The sequence below is a fragment of the Peromyscus californicus genome, unplaced genomic scaffold (assembly GCF_007827085.1).
Source record: "Peromyscus californicus insignis strain IS unplaced genomic scaffold, ASM782708v3 Scaffold_2__1_contigs__length_46816999, whole genome shotgun sequence".
In the NCBI taxonomy this organism is placed as follows: Eukaryota; Metazoa; Chordata; class Mammalia; order Rodentia; family Cricetidae; genus Peromyscus; species Peromyscus californicus.
Window position 1 is genome coordinate 16,269,851 of NW_026294540.1, and position 17,959 is coordinate 16,287,809.

Here is a 17,959-nt window from a genome sequence, read left to right on the forward strand (position 1 = left end):
CTACTTCCTGATCATATTTTGTTAAAGAACAACAACAACAACAACAAAACCCCCAACCAACCAACCAACCAACCAACCAACCTAACAAACAAACAAACAAAAAACCCAAGCTAAATTCCCAGGAAGGGAAAAAAAAAATCTAACCATTAGCACAATAGAGATGGGTACACAAAGTGGGGTGTGTGTTTAAAGCTTTTACTTAAAGAAATGAACTTCCAAGTTTTCTCTCTCACAAAATGAGGTATATTGCACACCTCAGCTAAATCAGGACCAAACCCATGAGGACCGTAGGAGGCCTTGTGCATCAATGACGTGAATGGAGGTGTTTTTACCAAGGCGGGGAGACAGAGCGAAGCATCCTTCCTTGGACTAATTGAAAGTGAGGAAGCAGGTGACTCTCCAGGCTTACCTAAGTTATTGCATACTGGGGCAGGCTTGTGAAGTCCTGGACCCTCAGCATCTCCAGTCCCCAAGGCTGAGATGCAGCTGCTCCTCTCCCCCCTAAACCCTTCAGGAGCACTACCAGGGAGAGATGCTTGAAGACCCTCTTCTCTCTGAAGCGCAGATATTCAGTTCTTCTATTAGCAAGACTGGCATTATGCCTTCAACCTCGTCTTCTTTCCAAATCTGCCATCTCTGTGAGGCTCTGTATTGAAGGTCTCGGCTGGGGATTCTGACTTCCAGAGCTGATGTCTCCAACAGGCTTCCTAACATCTCACCTCAACAGTTTTCAACAGGGATTATCTGTGCTTTATCTAGTGTGGAAATGGGGAATCAATTCTTGCTTATCTGAGTCCCTGGAGGTAGTAGGTGCTCATGTAGAGACAGGCATGTGAGGGAATTATAGATATGAAAGTGCTAATATATCCTTAGGGCAATCTTCTCTAATTTTCTATTTCTTTTTTTTATCATAAATCAAATAAAGTAAGTCAATATCCCAGACAGGGCGAGTGTCTGGCTTATGTGTCAGCCTCTCTCATCCCCAAGGTCCTAATGCCCGGCTGCTCAGGATATGATATCTATTGGAAGTAGAGTCATGGCAGATATAACTAGTTAAGATGAGGTCACACTGGAGTGTGCTGGGCCCCTAATCCAATATGATCATTGACCATTTCAGAATAAAAGTGCTGAACAGGAGGCAGAATGGAGGGGACCTGACATCAGGCAGTGGTTGACTGAGGGCTGGTTTTGTTTCTCATCCAGAATTTGGGGCTTCCTCAGGTTCTAATGAGCACTGGAGAATTCTCATCAGGGACTGGGGTTCATTCAGGATGATCTCCTGGGGCTGCAGAGAGGTGGACTTGGAGGAGGCTGAAGGGTCTGTCAGCTAAGGCTTCCCAGAAAGCACATGGCGCAGAGTGGAGACAGCAGAGACAGTGACCGGAGGCACTTAGGGCAACGCTCCGCTTCTCTGCATCCAACCACCCCACCCCATGCTCTGTCCTTCTGTTCACTCAGCATCCAGTCTGCACCGAGCAGCTTAATTGCCTACTTATACATTCCTCAGACAAACCAGCACAAACCAGCAAGAGGCAAAAGACAATGTTGTTTTACACAGCACTAAGCAACAAACACCACATATTGTAGCGCACAGTGGACGGTAAGATGGTTCATAACTGAAATGATAGGAAACTGAAATAATGCCATTTAAGAATTGTTGGACTGGAGAGATGGCCCAACAGTTGAGAGTGTCTGCTGTCCTTGCAGAAGACCTGGGTTCAGTTCCCAGCACCTACCTCAGGTGGTTCCCAGCTACCCATAACTCCAGATCCGATGCCCTCTTCGGCCTCCAGGGGCAACTGCGCATGGGTGTACATACACACATACAGACACACACACACATACACACATAAGTAAAAATAAATCTAAAATAATCACGAAACACTCTGGCTCACTTCCGTCTTGTGTAACTTCCCACTTTCTCTAGTGTGCTTATGCATTCTTTCAATACAGGCCACGGCACGTACTTCTGTAAGCACCATGGTGCCTGTCTTTGAATCAGTTACACAGCGAGGGGTAAATGTGCACAATAGAACTGGTGTAAACTACCAAATGTCAGGCAGTTTGAAGAGTAGGCGTTTCAGTGGGTCATGGTGTGGTTTCATCTTTTCAGGGAAGAAATTGGACATTTGGGGAAAAAAAAAACCTGGAAAGAATGGACAGGTTGTTAGGAACCCACAAGGAGAAATAAACTCCCAAGAAAGCCCAAACTGTGTGGTCCTATTCTTTTATCTTTACTTTCAAGTCAGAGCACAGAAGTCTCTGAGAGATGGGTGCTATTTGCATAATGGAACTTCAATCACTCCTGGGTTTAGAGGGAGTCGGAGGAGTCTTGACCTCTCTTCCTTCTCGTTGTCTTCAACATGGGAGGTTGTGTGATCACTTCTCAATTTCGGTGCAAAGCTCAGAAGCAGCTTTGCCATTACTATTGATTGGCTATAAATTTCTCTTCATCACAAGCTTAAGTAGAAACTGGCAGGTTGAATTGATTGTCACCACGGCTGAGATTTAAGTTTCAAGTGTTTACCGCCTTGTCATCCAGATGAAATCAGTTGTAGAAAGCTGAACATTGTGTTTTGTTGTATATTGTACACACACACACACACACACACAACACATACTTGTTTTTTATTGAAAAAAATTGAAAAATTGAAAAAAATCATGATTTTTTCCCCAAACTCCTCCCAGATCCTCTCTATCTCCCTCTCTACCCACCCAATTCTATGTCCTTCTGTGGTGGTATTGTGTTCCCCAAAATATTGTGTATCCTAATAAACTTATCTGGGGTCAGAGAACAGAAAAGCCACTAGATACTTAGGCTAGAAAATGTTGGCACTCATGCCTTTAATCCTAGCATTCCAGAGGCAGAAATCCATCTGGGATCTCTGTGAGTTCAAGGCCACATTGGAAACAGCCAGTCATGGTGACACACACCTTTAATCCCAGGTAGTGAGCCTTTAATCCCAGGGAGTGATGGTAGAAGGCAGAAAGATATATAAGGTGTGAGGACCAGAAACTAGAAGCATTTGGCTGGTTAAGCTTTTAGGCTTTGAGCAGCACAGTTCAGCTGAGACTCATTCGAATGAGGACTCAGAGGCCTCCAGTCTGAGGAAACAAGACCAGCTGAGGAACTGGTGAGGTGAGGTAGCTGTGGCTTGTTCTGCTTCTCTGATTGTTCAGCATTCACCCCAATACCTGACTTCGGATTTGTTTTAATTAATAAGACCTTCTAACAATTCATGCTACGTCCTTCTTTCTCTCTTTAAAAAACCAAATGAACAAAACAAGAAACTCACAACCCTACAAAAACACAAAATTGAAACCCAAAATATACAAGCAAAAGTCCAGCAAGTAAATGGCCAAAGAAAGCTATGTGAGATAAAAATCTGCAACAATATCACTGAGTTTCTTTTGTGTTGGTCAGGGACCTACCATGAAGTGTGGTTAATATACCTAGTAAGACTCCATTAGGGGAGACTAATTTTTCCTTTGCAAGCAGGTATTAATTGCAGCTAGCTTCTTGGTTAAGGGTGGGAGCCCATGTCCACTTTCCTTTCTCAACCCTGGGGCCCTGCCTGATTTGAACCTGTGCAGGCCTGTGCATGCTGCCACAGTCTCTGTGAGTTCATATCTGCTTCAGTCCCATTGTGTCCAGAAGACACTGTTTCCTTGGAGTCATTCATTACTTCTGCCTCTTGTAGTCTTTCCACTTCCTCTTCCACATTGACCCCTGAGCCCTGAGGGGAGGATTTGATGAAGACAACCCATTTAGGACTGAGAGCTCCAAAGCCACTCATTCTATACAAGTTGTCTAGTACACACACATACTTGTATATACAGCATATAGAGAAACAGAAGGGAAGGAATGACGCACTATGGGCACACACATTTGCGTCTATAGGTGTGAAGAACTTTCTATTGATGTTTTTGTCTCTCTAGTGTCATGTGAGTATTGTGCAACATATCTATCTATCTATCTATCTATCTGTCTATCTATCTATATATGTATATATATATATCTATATCTCTCTCTCTCTCTCTATATATATATATGGGTGTGTGTACTTGTGTGTATATATGCAGATCCACATGAACAGTGTATGTGTGTGCATATGTGGAGGCCAGGTGCTGACAGTATATGTCTTCCTCAATCATTCATCTTATTTTTTAAATATTTATTTATGTTTAGTTAGTGTGCGTGAGTGTTTTGCCTCCCTGCACGGCTGTGTACCACATGTACGCAGTGCCCACAGAGGCCAGAAGAGGGCGTCGGATTCCCCCAGGACTTCAGTGGCATGGTAAACCCTCATTCAACCATAGGATAAGAACCTTAGAATTATAGCTAACAAGTTAAGAAAGAAGTGAGATCAAGTAATAAAGGTAATAGCCTCTCCGTCAGGAAGACTAACAATGGCGGCTCAAATCCTTACAGGCCTATTCCGTAAAAGCGAAAAACCCCCTTGTGTAGACTATTGGGAGAAGGGGATTGTGTCCTAATAAAAACAGGGGAGATTGTAGAGATTGCCCACCCATAGTAGTTCTACCAGAGTTGGGCTTTTTTTTTTTCTCTACTAAGGCCCATACAATCAATTTGGATTTATGATTGTCTTGTTTTGTTGTCCCAGAGCTTTATGAAACTGTTGCCATATTAGGACACGGAATTTGGGGTAACCCCACTCTGTGTTCCAGGGCCACCCCAGCGTGAACTTGGTCTCCCGTGTCCCCCGTTCAGTTAGGGGTCTTGCCATGTGCCACTGAAAGCTCCCTGACGGTTGTCACACTGTTCTTGTACCTTGCTTCCTCTGTTTGTAGCGCTCGGCAGTTCACAACCGCTCTTCTCATTTGCTCGCTCATTGACCCCAAATCAGAACCTTTTCTTCAGGGGCTAGAGGGGTGGTTCTGGGGTTTAAAACACTTGCCACTCTTTTTTCAAAAATTTATTGGTTTGTTTGTTTCTCATATATTACACCCTGACAGCAGTTTCCCCGCCACCCCACCCCACCCCCTCTCCTTCCAATCCCTCCCTTCTCCCCCCCTCCCCCAGATCCACCCCTCCTCCATTTCCCTTCAGAAAGGAGCAGGCCTCCCAGGGATGTCAATGGAACATGGCATAACAAGTTACAATAAGACGAGGCACAAACCCTCATGTCAAGGCTGGATGAGGCAGCCCAGTAGGAGGAAAAAGGTCCCAAGAACAGGCAAAAGAGTCAGAGACACCCCCACCCCCACTGTTAGGAGTTCCACAAGAGCACCGAGCCACACAACCAGAAAGTATGTGCAGAGGACCAACTCAGACCCATGCAGGCCCCCTGATTGTTGCTTCAGTCTCTATGACCCCCCTACAAGAGTCCTTCTGAGTTGATTCTGTGGGCCATAGTCTTGAAAACACTTGCTTCTCTTATAGAGGACCCAGGTTCGGTTCCCAGCACCCACATGAGGAGGCTCACAACTTCCTATAACTCCAGGGGATCCAGCAACCACTTCTGACCTCTTTAGACACCAGCACTCACATGCATAAACATACGTAACAGAAAGCCCACAATTAAACACAAAATGAAAATGAATATTAATATCATAAGGGAGGGATTTGGTGTTTAGCCAGCATGTTTCTATAAAGGCTACCTTAGGGACAAGCAGTCCTGATTTCTCCTGGGGCTGCACACAGTGAGTCATGAAAATTGTTTCATTTTTTTTGGGGGGGGGCGTAATTGGATTCCTGAATAAATGAAATGCAACTGATATGCCTGATATGCGCATATAGCTTAGAATACGTGCCTTGGGCATAGTTCCTGCTCCAGAGTGCTAACCGTCATCCCTCTGTTATAAAGTTGTTGCTGTCTTCTCTAAATAGAGAAGCTAAATCCAGTCTGGGGGCCTGGCAGGAAGCACTTGCCAGGCTATTTCCATCGCATCTTCCCATCCTCCTGCATCCAACCAAACATCGCCCTTCCCCCCCCCCCCCCCCATTAAAACAAACTCACGAGGCATGCCTATTAACCAGCACAGGGCTGCCATTCCCACCAGCTGCCATGTGTGAGTCTATAGGGCGAGGTCTCCTCTGAGTACCCCAGCAGCTGGAGCAAGTTCCAAAGAGAATGTTACTCTGGCATTATTCTTTATAGGATTATATAAAAGCCATTTTATTGATGCCATTAAAACAATCTGTGTAAACATGATTTTTTTTTTATGGCAGAAAGATATTCCAGGATACAGCTATACTGTCATTGACTTGACTGTTCCCCCGTCATTGGGTATTGGGTGCTTAGGATGTTTCTTTTGTGTGTGTGTGTGTGTGTGTGTGTGTGTGTGTGTGTGTGTGTGTGTGTTTGTTGTTATGAATGGGGTGGTGATGTTCCTCCCCAAATATGAATGGGAAAGTCCTGCTGGAGGGGAACCGGGATGATGGTGTTAAAAGATGAAGCACAGCCGTGCCATCTGCGGTACGGTCTCTGCGGTGACATGGGCTTTGTTGGGTGGGGGAGGGTTGGATATTACTAGGAATGCAAACCCAAATTCCTGAAGTTGGGTGTGAACTGTGCTGAAGTCTATGTGGAGACACTCCTGATACCAAGTCTGTAGAGATGCTCATGGTACTGAATTTGAGGGAGAAATGCTTATGGCACTCCAGGCCACAAGAGACGATCACGGTGAGAACTTGTCAGGGGCAAGAACATCCATCAGTAAGCAGGAGATACCACGATCCCTCCATCCATCCTTTCACTTTGCGATTATTTTCTGAACACACCCTGTGTGCCAGGTGGTGGCGCTTGATGTGGTTCCTATGACGACAGCATCAGCATCCCTGAATACTGACTACAAGTGTAACTCCTGGGTACCACCCAGACCTTCTAGAACAACCTTCCAGTAATATCTGTCTTATCAGTGCTTCTGAGGGCTTTTGAGACCTGCCCAAAGTTCAAAGTCTGTGAGCGTGATATGACTCAGGGCCACAGCAGTGTTAAAAATTCCCTTTATCTTTGGACTTAGGTTGCAAAGAGAGGGTTGAGAATAAGCAAAAGCTTAAGTACTTTGAGGTGGGTCAGGTGACTGAGTCTGGAGGAGGAAAATAAACAGAGGTGCGAGAACAGAGACGTGAAGAGGGGACGGACAAACCATCCAGATGCTGGGTGGATGCATGTCTCAGACAGAGGGTACAGGAAGCACCAGGACTTGAGCAGCATCAACTGGCTGACAGCATTCTGTGTCCACACCGATGATGGAGGAGAGAGCTGGCTTCCCAACTCTGTGCATCGGTAGTAGAGAGTGTATGGAGATCAGCAGGTGGAGGGTCAGGAGTCAGGGCCACAGAGCGTTCCCGGGTGTGAGCATGGGTTTGAACCTTCCTGGGAAAGGCACATGAGCACCCGTCAGTCTCAAACCTCCAGGGAATTTGGAGAAGCATCAGGAGTTGTTGCCTTTCTCTCCAATTCATCTGGCAGAGGAGGTAGGTAGAATAATCGATGACATTTGAACAGAGATGCCTTTGATACCACCAACAAAGAACCCAGGGGGACCAGCTGTTACTTGCCTGCAGCTTTCAGGCAATAGAAGGATACTTTGGGGACAGGCGCTAAGGCTGTCCTTTGGAATTCCTTTTCAAGGATCCCAGAGGATGCTCACCCGTGTGAGGGGTGAGTCTGGCCATGCTCTGCCAAGCTGCTAAATGACTGAGCATTGTATCCAAAGAACAGTGTCTGTTCTGTGGTGTCATCTTGGAACCAGAAGAGGGAACTTGGGGTTAAGATGTGCTGAATAGGCTCAGATGAGATGGCTCGGGGTGTAAAGGCCCTTGCTGCTAAGACCGATGGCCTAAGTTTGAGCCTCAGGACTCACATGGTGAGGGGGGAACTGACTTTTGTAGATGACCTATAATTTCCACATGACCACTATGGTATGTGTGTGCAACCACCACCTGGCACAAATAAATATTTTAAAATGTAATTCAAAGAGCCAGGAGGTGGTGGCGCATGCCTTTAATCCCAGCACTTGGGAGGCAGAGCCAGGTGGATCTCTGTGAGTTCAAGGCCAGCCTGGTCTACAGAGTGAGACCCAGGAAAGGCACCAAAACGACACAGAGAAACCCTGTCTCAAAAAAACAAAAACAAAAATGTAAAGAAACTATGAATGGATACTCTGTGTGTGTGTGTGTGTGTGTGTGTGTGTGTGTGTGTGTGTGTGTGTGTGTGTACATGTGCGTGCACGCGCATGAATATGGAGACTTGAGGACAGCCTCAGGTGTTATCTACCATTTTGTTTCTTTTGAGACCAGATCTCTCACTGGCTTGGAATCATCAGCTAGGTGAGGCTGTCCAGGAACCCCAGGTATCATACCTGTCTCCACTCCCCAGCCCAGTCATGCATCTGCACACCTTGGCTGAGTGTATGTGCATGATGTGGATTGAACTTGAATATTCATGTTGTCAAAGCAAGCACTTCATCAGCCAAGTCACCTTTCCATCCCCGAGTGGATGCTCTTTAACATGTGGGGGAATCATTTCAAAGGTCCACATGATGTCCACTCTCTTCTTTGGAAAGGGATGCTACTTCACCTTCCTAGGTAACCCAGTTCACAGCCCCAAGAAGCTCTTCAGAGAGGAAGTAAAGCAGTCTGGCACCCAAGGGGCATCATGGGAAGCTTCTCAGGTGTCATATGGTGGCTCCACCCAGGAACTGATTCCCAGAGCTCTGCATCTGGAGGTGGGAGACCCTCTCTTGCATTTGTGCGTTGCACAGGAACGTGACAGTGGATTTCCTGCCTGGTCACCTCACAGTCAAGAGAACAGCAACGATCAACATTTCAGCTGCCATTCAGAAGAACCCTGTGGAACTATAGCTTTGCATTTGGAAATGGAAAGGATAATTCCCTCCCCATCACCACTGAGTTTGGTCCTTTCCACAGGCCTTGGGCAAAATCTGAAAAGTACTTTATATTGCTCTGAAGCAGCCACGCACCCCACATCAGCTGTTAGTATTAGCAGTTCGTTGTTTATTGGTGTGGGGTGCCCCCTCCCACCAAGACAATGGCTTAAGGGAAAGAGAGATAACGTGACAGTTTATTACCATCCTGCCCAGCGGGTTATCACGAAGAGTGGGACCAAACTGTGTTTGCCGTTACTCCTGAATCAGTCATGGGCAGGTGTTTAATGAGACAAACAACATGCTCTGCTCTGTGGCGTCCTCAGCTTCCACCCTCTAGGTACAGACGCTGTGGTTTTAATTTAATGATGATTCATTTTATTCAGGTTAGGGATTCAATAAGCATTTTCAACTTATTTCTTTATCCAGTACTTATATTGTTAGTTTTGAGACAGGGTTTCACTATGTAGTCCTGGCTGGCCTGGAACTTGTTCTGCAGACCAGGCTAGGCCTCCAACTCACAGTGATCCACCGACTTCTGCCTCTAGAATGCTGCTGGGATGAAAGGTGTGTACCATCATGCCTGGCTTTGCCAGTGATCAATTTTTAAATGAAATGTATTTGTTGGAAGTAACACATGTCTTCTTGGATGTGTAACTTAAGTGTCCAGAGTGGGAAGTGGGGAGGAAGATGGGAGAGGTGACATTTTACAATGGAACATGTAAGAACTCAGGGTTGTTGTCAGTCTCAGAACACTATTGACACATTTGGGAGTGTATATTTAAAAATATTCATTTGTTAAATATCAGAATGTAAAACACTGTGTGTTTTGTTAGCCTTCTTAGATGTTTGAAAAAGATTTGCTGGTTTTCCTTTTATGTGTATGGGTGTTTTGTCTGCATGTGTGTCTGTGTATCATGTGTGTTCAGTGCCTGTGGAGGCCAGAAGAGGGTGCCAAATCCTCTGGGATTGAAATTACAAACCATTGTGAGGCATCATGTGAGTTCTGGGAATGGATCCTGTGTCCTCTGCAAGAGCAGTCAGTATTTTTTTAAATATTTATTTATTTATTTATTATGCATACAGTGTTCTGCCTGCATCCCTGCAGGCCAGAAGAGGGCACCAGATTACAGATGGTTATAAACCATCATGTGGTTGCTGGGAATTGAACTCAGGACCTTTGGAAGAATAGCCAGTGCTCTTAACCTCTGAGCCATCTCTCCAGCCCCAGTATTCTTAAGTACTGACCCATCTCTCTGACTTTCTCAGATTTTAATAGGTAAGGACACTTAATGTGCTAGCTTTCTGTTACTATCACAAAATGCCGGAGAGAGTCTACTTAACACAGGAAAGGTTTGTTTTTGATTTGTGTCCCACGGGTTTTAGCCTCGTTGCTTTCAGGCTTGTAGTGAGGCCCACTGTGACAGGAGTCTATAGTGGAAGGGGCTGCTCACCTCACAGTAGCAAGAAAGAAAAGATAAAAGGGGAAGAAATTGCCCGTGACCCTCTTAAACAGTGGTTCTCAACCTGTGGGTCACAACCCCTTTGGCAAACCTCTAACTAAAAAAAAATTTACATTACAATTAATAACAGTAGCAAAATTACAGTCATGACATAGCAACAAAAATAATTTTATAATTGGGGGGGTGGTCACCACAACATGAGGAACTGTATAAAAGGGTCACAGCGTTAGGAAGGTTGAGACCCACTGTTCTTAAGAGACACACTCATGATGGCCTGACACCTCCCTCTAGGCCACAGTTTCCTACGATGCCAAGCTGAGGACCACCCCTTTAACACACATGCTTTTGGGGGACTGCAGTAAGAATTCCTTCCCTGGGGAGGCTTGAACAATACCATGCACTCTTCCTTATGTCTCATGGGCAAACATAAATATGCCTCTATCAAAATTCACCCTGGGGAACCAGTGAGTTTATGGGGCTTGTTTGCAGAGTATGAGGACAGGGATCCCAACATGTCTACACTAGGAGATCTGCACACAGTGTGGTAGCAATACAGACAGAGTCCGCTCAATCTCCTGTCCCCAGCCCTGAGCACAGCCCTAAGGCCCCAGAGCACCTGCAGCCAGGGCAGAACTGCACACGGATGGCTGAGAGGCACAGCTGGAATCTTGGGCGAGGGTCTAGTAAGCCTCCCCATCACCTCCTTCTGCTAGAGTGACATCAATAACCAACAATCCCTAATATGGTGGCCACTTGCAAGCAGACACTGCAGACCCAATGAAGAGGACCATGTTTCACAACAGAGACACTCCAGATCCAAAGCATGGCAGACACGTCCACATCCCGAGCTGGGTATTTGTCAGTCTATGAGTCCTGAGACTCAGCCCTCTAGTCCATTACCTCCTCCAGACTCTCACACATTCTCTCCTTCTCATTAGACCCAGCAGCCTTGGCTGACTTGATCCTAAAACTGAGCTGCTGAGGGATGGAGCAGATTCTCATATAGGTGACAACTGTGTAATACCCATCCTGGCCCTTGGGTTGCAACATTACTCAGAGTGTCGTCTCTGTAATCTTCTTATGTGACCCAAGGCCAACTCAGTAATCTTTAAAAGTGGATTCATAATATTAGAGCCCAATTAAGTAGGGAATTTGGCTCAATATGGCCCTGGAATCAATGAACATGTATAGCGTGCTGTTAAGCCGATTTGAAATTCTCATTCACGGACAGCAGGCAACTTAGAAATGAGGTATTTGAACAATAAAATTCCCAGTCTTTTGTGAAGGTATCTGAGTTGCAAGCTAGCTTTGTAACTGGCAATGTCAAATGTGCCCGTACCTAAAGGATGTCTGGAATTTGGGTCCTCTCCATCTCTCTAGACAGAGCCGTGCTCCCTCATCTTCTACCTCACGCAGGAAGCCCCCCTGTCTGCCATCCACATGCTATCCTTCTCTTGTCCCAGTTCCTTTGATAGACGACTCAGTGGGAAGTCTTTGAGTTTTAATTCATTGTCTTTAACTGTGTGTGTGCGTCGGTGTTTGCGGATGTGTGCCCATGCACATGTATGTGTATAGGCCAGATGTTCGGGCTGAGTGTCTTCCTCAGTCATTGTTTACCTCGTTTTTCTGAGGTGATGCAGGGAGCCTGGCTGGCCAGTGAGCACCAGGGACCCTCCTGTCTCAGTGCCGGGGTTATGGGGTGCACACAGGTGTGCCTTACTTTTCATGTGGCTTCTGGGACTCTGAACCCAGATGCTTGTGTAGCAATCCCCTTCCTGACCAAGCCATCTCCCCGGTTCTAAAATGTGCTTGCCTTTATGCAAACTGTCTCAGTTTCTTTTTTTAAATTTAAATCATGACCATGTATTTTTGTACCGTGAAGGATTACCTCAGCAAGTGTGAGCTGTCCAAATGCCACATATTTCAAAGTGAGGCTCAGTCTTCAGTCAGCCTTGAATCATATGAGATGGTCAGTGTCTCGGGGCATCAGTCGGGTATTCGGAAGAGCTGGGGAGACTCAACGGTGTATGTGCGGATGTGGCTGACCCTACTAAGAACTCCCATCACCATGGGTCGGGTGAGCCTCCTTGCTGGGCATCCGCCCCATGTGTGGTCATTGGCACTGTTGGAAGAACCAGGCCCCATCTGTGCAGCTTTGTAAAGAGAAGTGGGCGCTGGTGTGTGGTGTCCTCTGGCTTTGTCCTAGAAGTCTTTTACTTTTGTTACTTTTGATCAGTATTATTTTCTGGTTCTGATTTTTTTTTTAGTTCTGTGCAACAAATCTTAGTGCTTGAAGGTGTCCCTGATGATGTCTAATGCCAATTAAAAACAATTCTCTGAGGGCTGAGGGGATAGCTCAGCCGATGAAGGGCTTGTCTTGTAAGTGCAAGGACCCAACTCTGATTTCCCACTCCCTGAAGTATGGGGGAAAAAACTGGTTGTGAGGCAGTGTTTTTTTCTTTTTGAGACAGGATTTCTCTGTGTAGCCCTGGCTGTCCTAGAGCTTGCTCTGTAGATCAGTCTGGCCTCAAACTCAGAGATTTGACTGCTTCTGCCTCCTGAGTGCTGGAAGTAAAGGCGTGCACCACCACACTGGATCTTTTAATCCCAGTGGTAAGGAGGTAGAGACATGGGGATCCTTGTGGCTCACTGGCTAGCTGGTCTACCCTAGTAGGCAGATTTCAGGCCAAGGAAAGACCTTGTCTCAAAAATAAAAACAAAATACAACAAACCAAGGAACAACACCTAAGGACGTCCACTGGCCGCCACGCATATGTGTATGTGCACCGGCACACACAGATGCTATGTGAGGTCTATAGAACTGTCCCTGTCACCACCTCTCATTGACCGTCTTAATTTGTTCTCTTTCCTCATGGGTGTGTGTAAGTGTGTAAGCAGGGTGAGAGCTCTTCCGACACTGACCTTGGCTTCAATTGGCTTTATGCATTTTTTGTTCCTGCCCTCTTCTTCCACACAAGCGTTGCTCAAGCCAGGGCTGGGCACCGAGGTTAATGAGCACTGATGAATTAATTAATTATCTCATTAAAAAGATAATGTAACCATCACAAAGTGGCTGCCCTTGGGCTGCCCTCACATCACACGCCCTTGGGGGGGGTGCCTTGAAGTGGCTTTGCTCCTCTCCGTTCACACCACTGCGCACGTCATCCATTCCATTCAAACTGTCCCCCAACCGTCAGCAGATCTTTCCCAAGTGACAGAAGCTGGCCTAGTTCCTAGAGAACATTAGACGTCCTTGTCCCCCAGAAAGATTCCATTCTGGAGGGGACAGGAAATAGATACAGGGATTAAGTATGACTCAGTCGCTGGTAATTTATAAAATGGAGGAGAAGAGCAATTTGTGGGGGGTGGGGTGTATGTAGAAAAACCCAGGCTGTGCTTGACATTCTGTTTAGAGACAGGACAGTACTAAGAGATGGAGCTGGTAGCCCTCACAGGAGATACCAAGAGCAGTATCCAGCAGTTTCCTCTCGTTAGAAGCACCCCCTCTAGGAACAAGGTGGGGGCAGCACTCAAGATACTCAGGGTGGGGGAGGTATACAAACTTCAAAAACATGCCGGATTCACTAGGGTTCCTCTCCAAGGTTGTAGAATCAACCAATGCCTGCTCTTTCTGCTGAGGTGCTAAGGGGAGACTCTGACTTGTGCATCTGCCTGCAAGTCCAGTGGGGAACTCAGGGGGTGAAGCTTTTATGAGCCATCACCCATGTTGGAGTTTGGATAATGCATCTGTCTTTGAACCATCTCTGCTCCTATAAGTAACCACTTACCCATGATATCATCTAAGTACGTAAAACTCACTGAGGGGCTGGAGAGATGGCTCAGTAGTTAAGAGTGTTTACTAATCATGCAGAGGACTTGGGTTCGGTTCCCAGCACCCACATGGTGCCTCCTAATTGCTTCTAACTCCAGCTCCAGGGGAATCTGCTGCCCTCTTTTGGCCTCCGCAGGTACTGCATTCACACACACACACACACACACACACACACACACACACACACACACGCACACACAAGTTGGACTTTGGTAGAATCAATGCTTTGGTCTGTTGTGGGCTGGTTCCCTAGCTTATGTGATAGGCGTGTTGTGTCCTGGCTCACCAGGAAGGGTCTCACACACAGCAAGGGCAAATGTGATAGTTGGTTCTTGCTGGAGATGTTTCAGGCTCTTCCTGGGGCAGCAGGAGGAGGAGAGAAGCCAGAGAAGTCAGGCTGGGGAAGGGACGAAAGATCTGAGCCTTGAGGAGCTTTTGGAAGGAGTGTGGCTGCTTTCGCTCTGAGTAGAATGAGAGACCCTGGCAGGTTCGGAGTAGAGCATCGTGGTTTTCTGACTTGCACAGGGACACCCTCCCTGTAGTGTCTACACTGGGAAGACCATGTGTGGAGCCGGTCCCACACAATCACGCCTGTGATGTTGTTTGGACCTCCCTTTCCTGTGGACATCATTTTATTCCCAGGAGGGATAGGAAGAACTCAGGGCTCAGGGAGACAAAGGCATTTGTGGGTGAAAACTTAAGACCGGGTCCTTCAGGTTCTTCCAACACCACCTTCTTTCTCTTATCTTTCTTCAGATTAGGGGCAGGAAAACAGCTCTCCACCAGGACCAGAACATCTCAAAAGGAGAAAAAGCACAGCGCCAGCTAAAAGGTCACCCATAAACCATCATTATTATGTTTTCCTTAGGCCCCAAGGATTTTAACCGAAAGGGCAATAAACAAATGAGGGAGGGTCTGTCCGAGCTCTGGGAGGCTTCTGGGGACACTGGTGACATTTAGAAAAATCACATCCGAGTGATGCGGTAAAGGTTGGAAAAGGCTAAGGGGTCGGGCACCCTCCTCTTTGTTGTCTAATGGCATGGAGATGAGCAGTTTGGTCCTCGCCCACTCTGTGTCTATCACAGTGTTAATAGTGCCACAGCCAGTCACGGATGTTGAGGTGGCTCCGTGCACGGGCCTTCTGTGTCCTTGTGGATGGTGGTCTGGTGTTTCCTAGAAACGAGACAGCTTTATTCCCATCCAACAGCCTCTGTGAAGAAATGCTGTTTTGGCTTTGACACTGGTTGTACTTTTCTCTGCTGAATCACTCTTGCCTCAAGCAGGCTCTCCAGTGCTCAGCCACCTAGCTTTCCTCAGGACTTAGTCTGCCACTCTGGCCCCTTTCTGTCTCTCCTACCACAGGACCTTTGCACCTGCTGTTATTTCTTGGATCTGGGCCCCCTCTTTCCTCAGATATCTGCCTGGTGGCTTTGTCTTGGCATCAATCAGGCTGACACCCTCTACACAGCCTTCCATTCTAGAGTGGCCAGAGTGTTTTTTTTTTTTTTTGTTTTGTTTTGTTTTGTTTGCCTCATGATTGTGGGAGTTGATTGAACCCAAGCCTTGTCCATACTAGTTGAGCAGTCTACCACTGGGCTATCCCCAGCCCTCTGCTTACATTTTTTAAAAGATTTATTTATTTATTATGTATACAGTGTTCTGCCTGCATGTATGCCTGCAGGCCGGAAGAGGGCGCCAGATCTCATTACGGATGGTTGTAAACCATCATGTGGTTGCTGGGAATTGAACTCAGGACCTCTGGAAGAACAGCCAGTGTTCTTAACCATTGAGCCATCTCTCCAGCCCCTCTGCTTACATTTTTATTTGAGGCAGAGTCTTACTGAGTTGCCCCAGCTGGATTTGAATTTTCTCTGTAGCTCATTTAGGCCTAACACATGCAATCCTCCTGCCTCAACCTCCCATGTTGGCATAACAAGTAGACCTACACCACCAGGGTGCGCTTCCTGTCACTTTTTGACTCCTTCCATAACATGCACACCTATCTGAAGACCTCCCATGTGCTCCTTTGATGTTGGCTTATTGTCTCTCCCTCCCAGCATGAGATCAGCTGCAAGGGAGGATGAAGCTTGTAGGTCTTGAAGCCACTCAGGTGATGGGAGTTCTCCTGCATCCTCAGACGGAGTCAGCTAGGTGGGTGAATGGGACTGTGTGCGGTCAGGACACCGGTGGGCACCCACTCACCCTTGCTGCTGCATAGCTAACACTGCTGTACATGAGCAGGGGTTCCAGTGTATCACCTCCAAATATCTCAGCACTAAGTCCCCTGGTGTGAAGAGGTCTGGTTGTTTGTGAAACACGTCAATTGGATGAGAGTTGGTGACCTACACTTTAGACTTTCTACGGCTATCTTCAAAACGGCTTCAAAACCTCTAGCCCATTTGCAGCTTCAGCAGAAGGATGTGAGATGGACATTCCCAGGCTCTAGGCCAGACTAGATTGTCTCACGCTCTGACCTTCCAGATGGAAGCCTAAATAGGCCATTTATGCCACACCCTTGTCACCAGAAATCCATGGAGTCTGTTTAAAGGGCAAAGGATTTATTAAGGGGAAAAACTCACTGTACAGAACAGAATTGATACAGGTTCTGGAATGCTGTTCCGGCCACCTGGATCAGTCCCGCATCCAAGTCCCACGATGGAGTAAAGAAAGCGATACTTACGTGCATCCCAGGTCGTAAGGGTCAGAGAGGCCGTGCCCCGGGGGAATGTACTTCAAGGTCATAGTCAGGTGGAGCAGTTAACTGCTGCATCTTTAGGTGCTTCAAGGTCATAGACAGAACAGCTACCCACTACACACCCTCAAGGTTCAGGGACCATCTTGGAAGCCAGGGTGGAAAGACTGTAAGAGCCAGAGGTCCTCAGGGATGCCCAGAAGGGATCTGAGTCTTCTGGATGTGATGGGACATCTGTACTCATGAACACACAGCATCTGCCTGAGCACAATCAAGCCAGTCCAACATTCCAGCACGGAGTAGGAAAGGAGTCCATGAGTCCCCACCACTCCCCAAGGAGCTGTGGACAGTTGATGGCTTCTGGGCGAAGGAGTTAGCTTTCTTTAAGGGTGTGGCTCTGGTAGACCTATCACGTTCTGGAGGACCGCTCCCCACCCGGCAGTGTACAGGCAGCATTTATAAATATGAAAAATGAGGACACAAATTCAGTGCATGTTGTTGGGGTGGGAGGTGCAGATGGATCCGGGAGGAGTTGGAGGGAGAATTGAGGAGTGATTATGACAAGAATACATTGTACAAAATTCCCAAAAGAAGCAATGCAATATTTTTAAATGGGAAAGATATTTGAGTAAATTCTTCACCGAAAAAAGATGAGCATTGCATCCTCGGTCAGGAAGCAGAGAGAGAGAGAGAGAGAGAGAGAGAGAGAGAGAGAGAGAGAGAGAGAGAGAGAGAAAGGCTGGTGCTTAGCTTACTTTCTTCTTTTTGCTCAGTCTCGGACTGCAGCCCGTGGGACGGTGTTGACCACATTTACGGTGGCTCTTCCCCACCCTTAAGAGGAGAGCCAGGGAATCTACAGAGGAGACTGTCTGCCTAGACTTGTTGGACCGATGAGCTCTGGAGTCAGCCGAGAGACCTTGCTTTACTGAAGAAGGGTGGAGAGTGGTAGGGGAGGCCCAGCAGCCTTGGCCTCTACCAGCACAGACACTGCAAAACCGCTGCCCGTGTGTACCCACATCTATGCAAAGGTGCGCACACACGAGCCTGCATACAACACACATAGATGCCCCAGACGACGACAAACTGATGGCACTGAAGGTCAGTCATGATGGTGCA

The 17,959-nt window shown here is 46.9% G+C and overlaps 1 protein-coding gene across 1 annotated transcript in view; it reads right to left on the reverse strand.

Annotated features, from left to right (window-relative positions):
• LOC128120596 (Y-linked testis-specific protein 1-like) overlaps nt 1-17,222 on the reverse strand; it is a 30,728-nt gene extending 13,506 nt beyond the window's left edge. The window contains exon 1 of the mRNA XM_052754751.1: nt 16,832-17,222. The gene's annotated coding sequence lies outside the window, so the exon portion shown is untranslated. The remainder of the gene's footprint in view (nt 1-16,831) is intronic.
• Between the last annotated feature and the right edge of the window lie 737 nt (nt 17,223-17,959).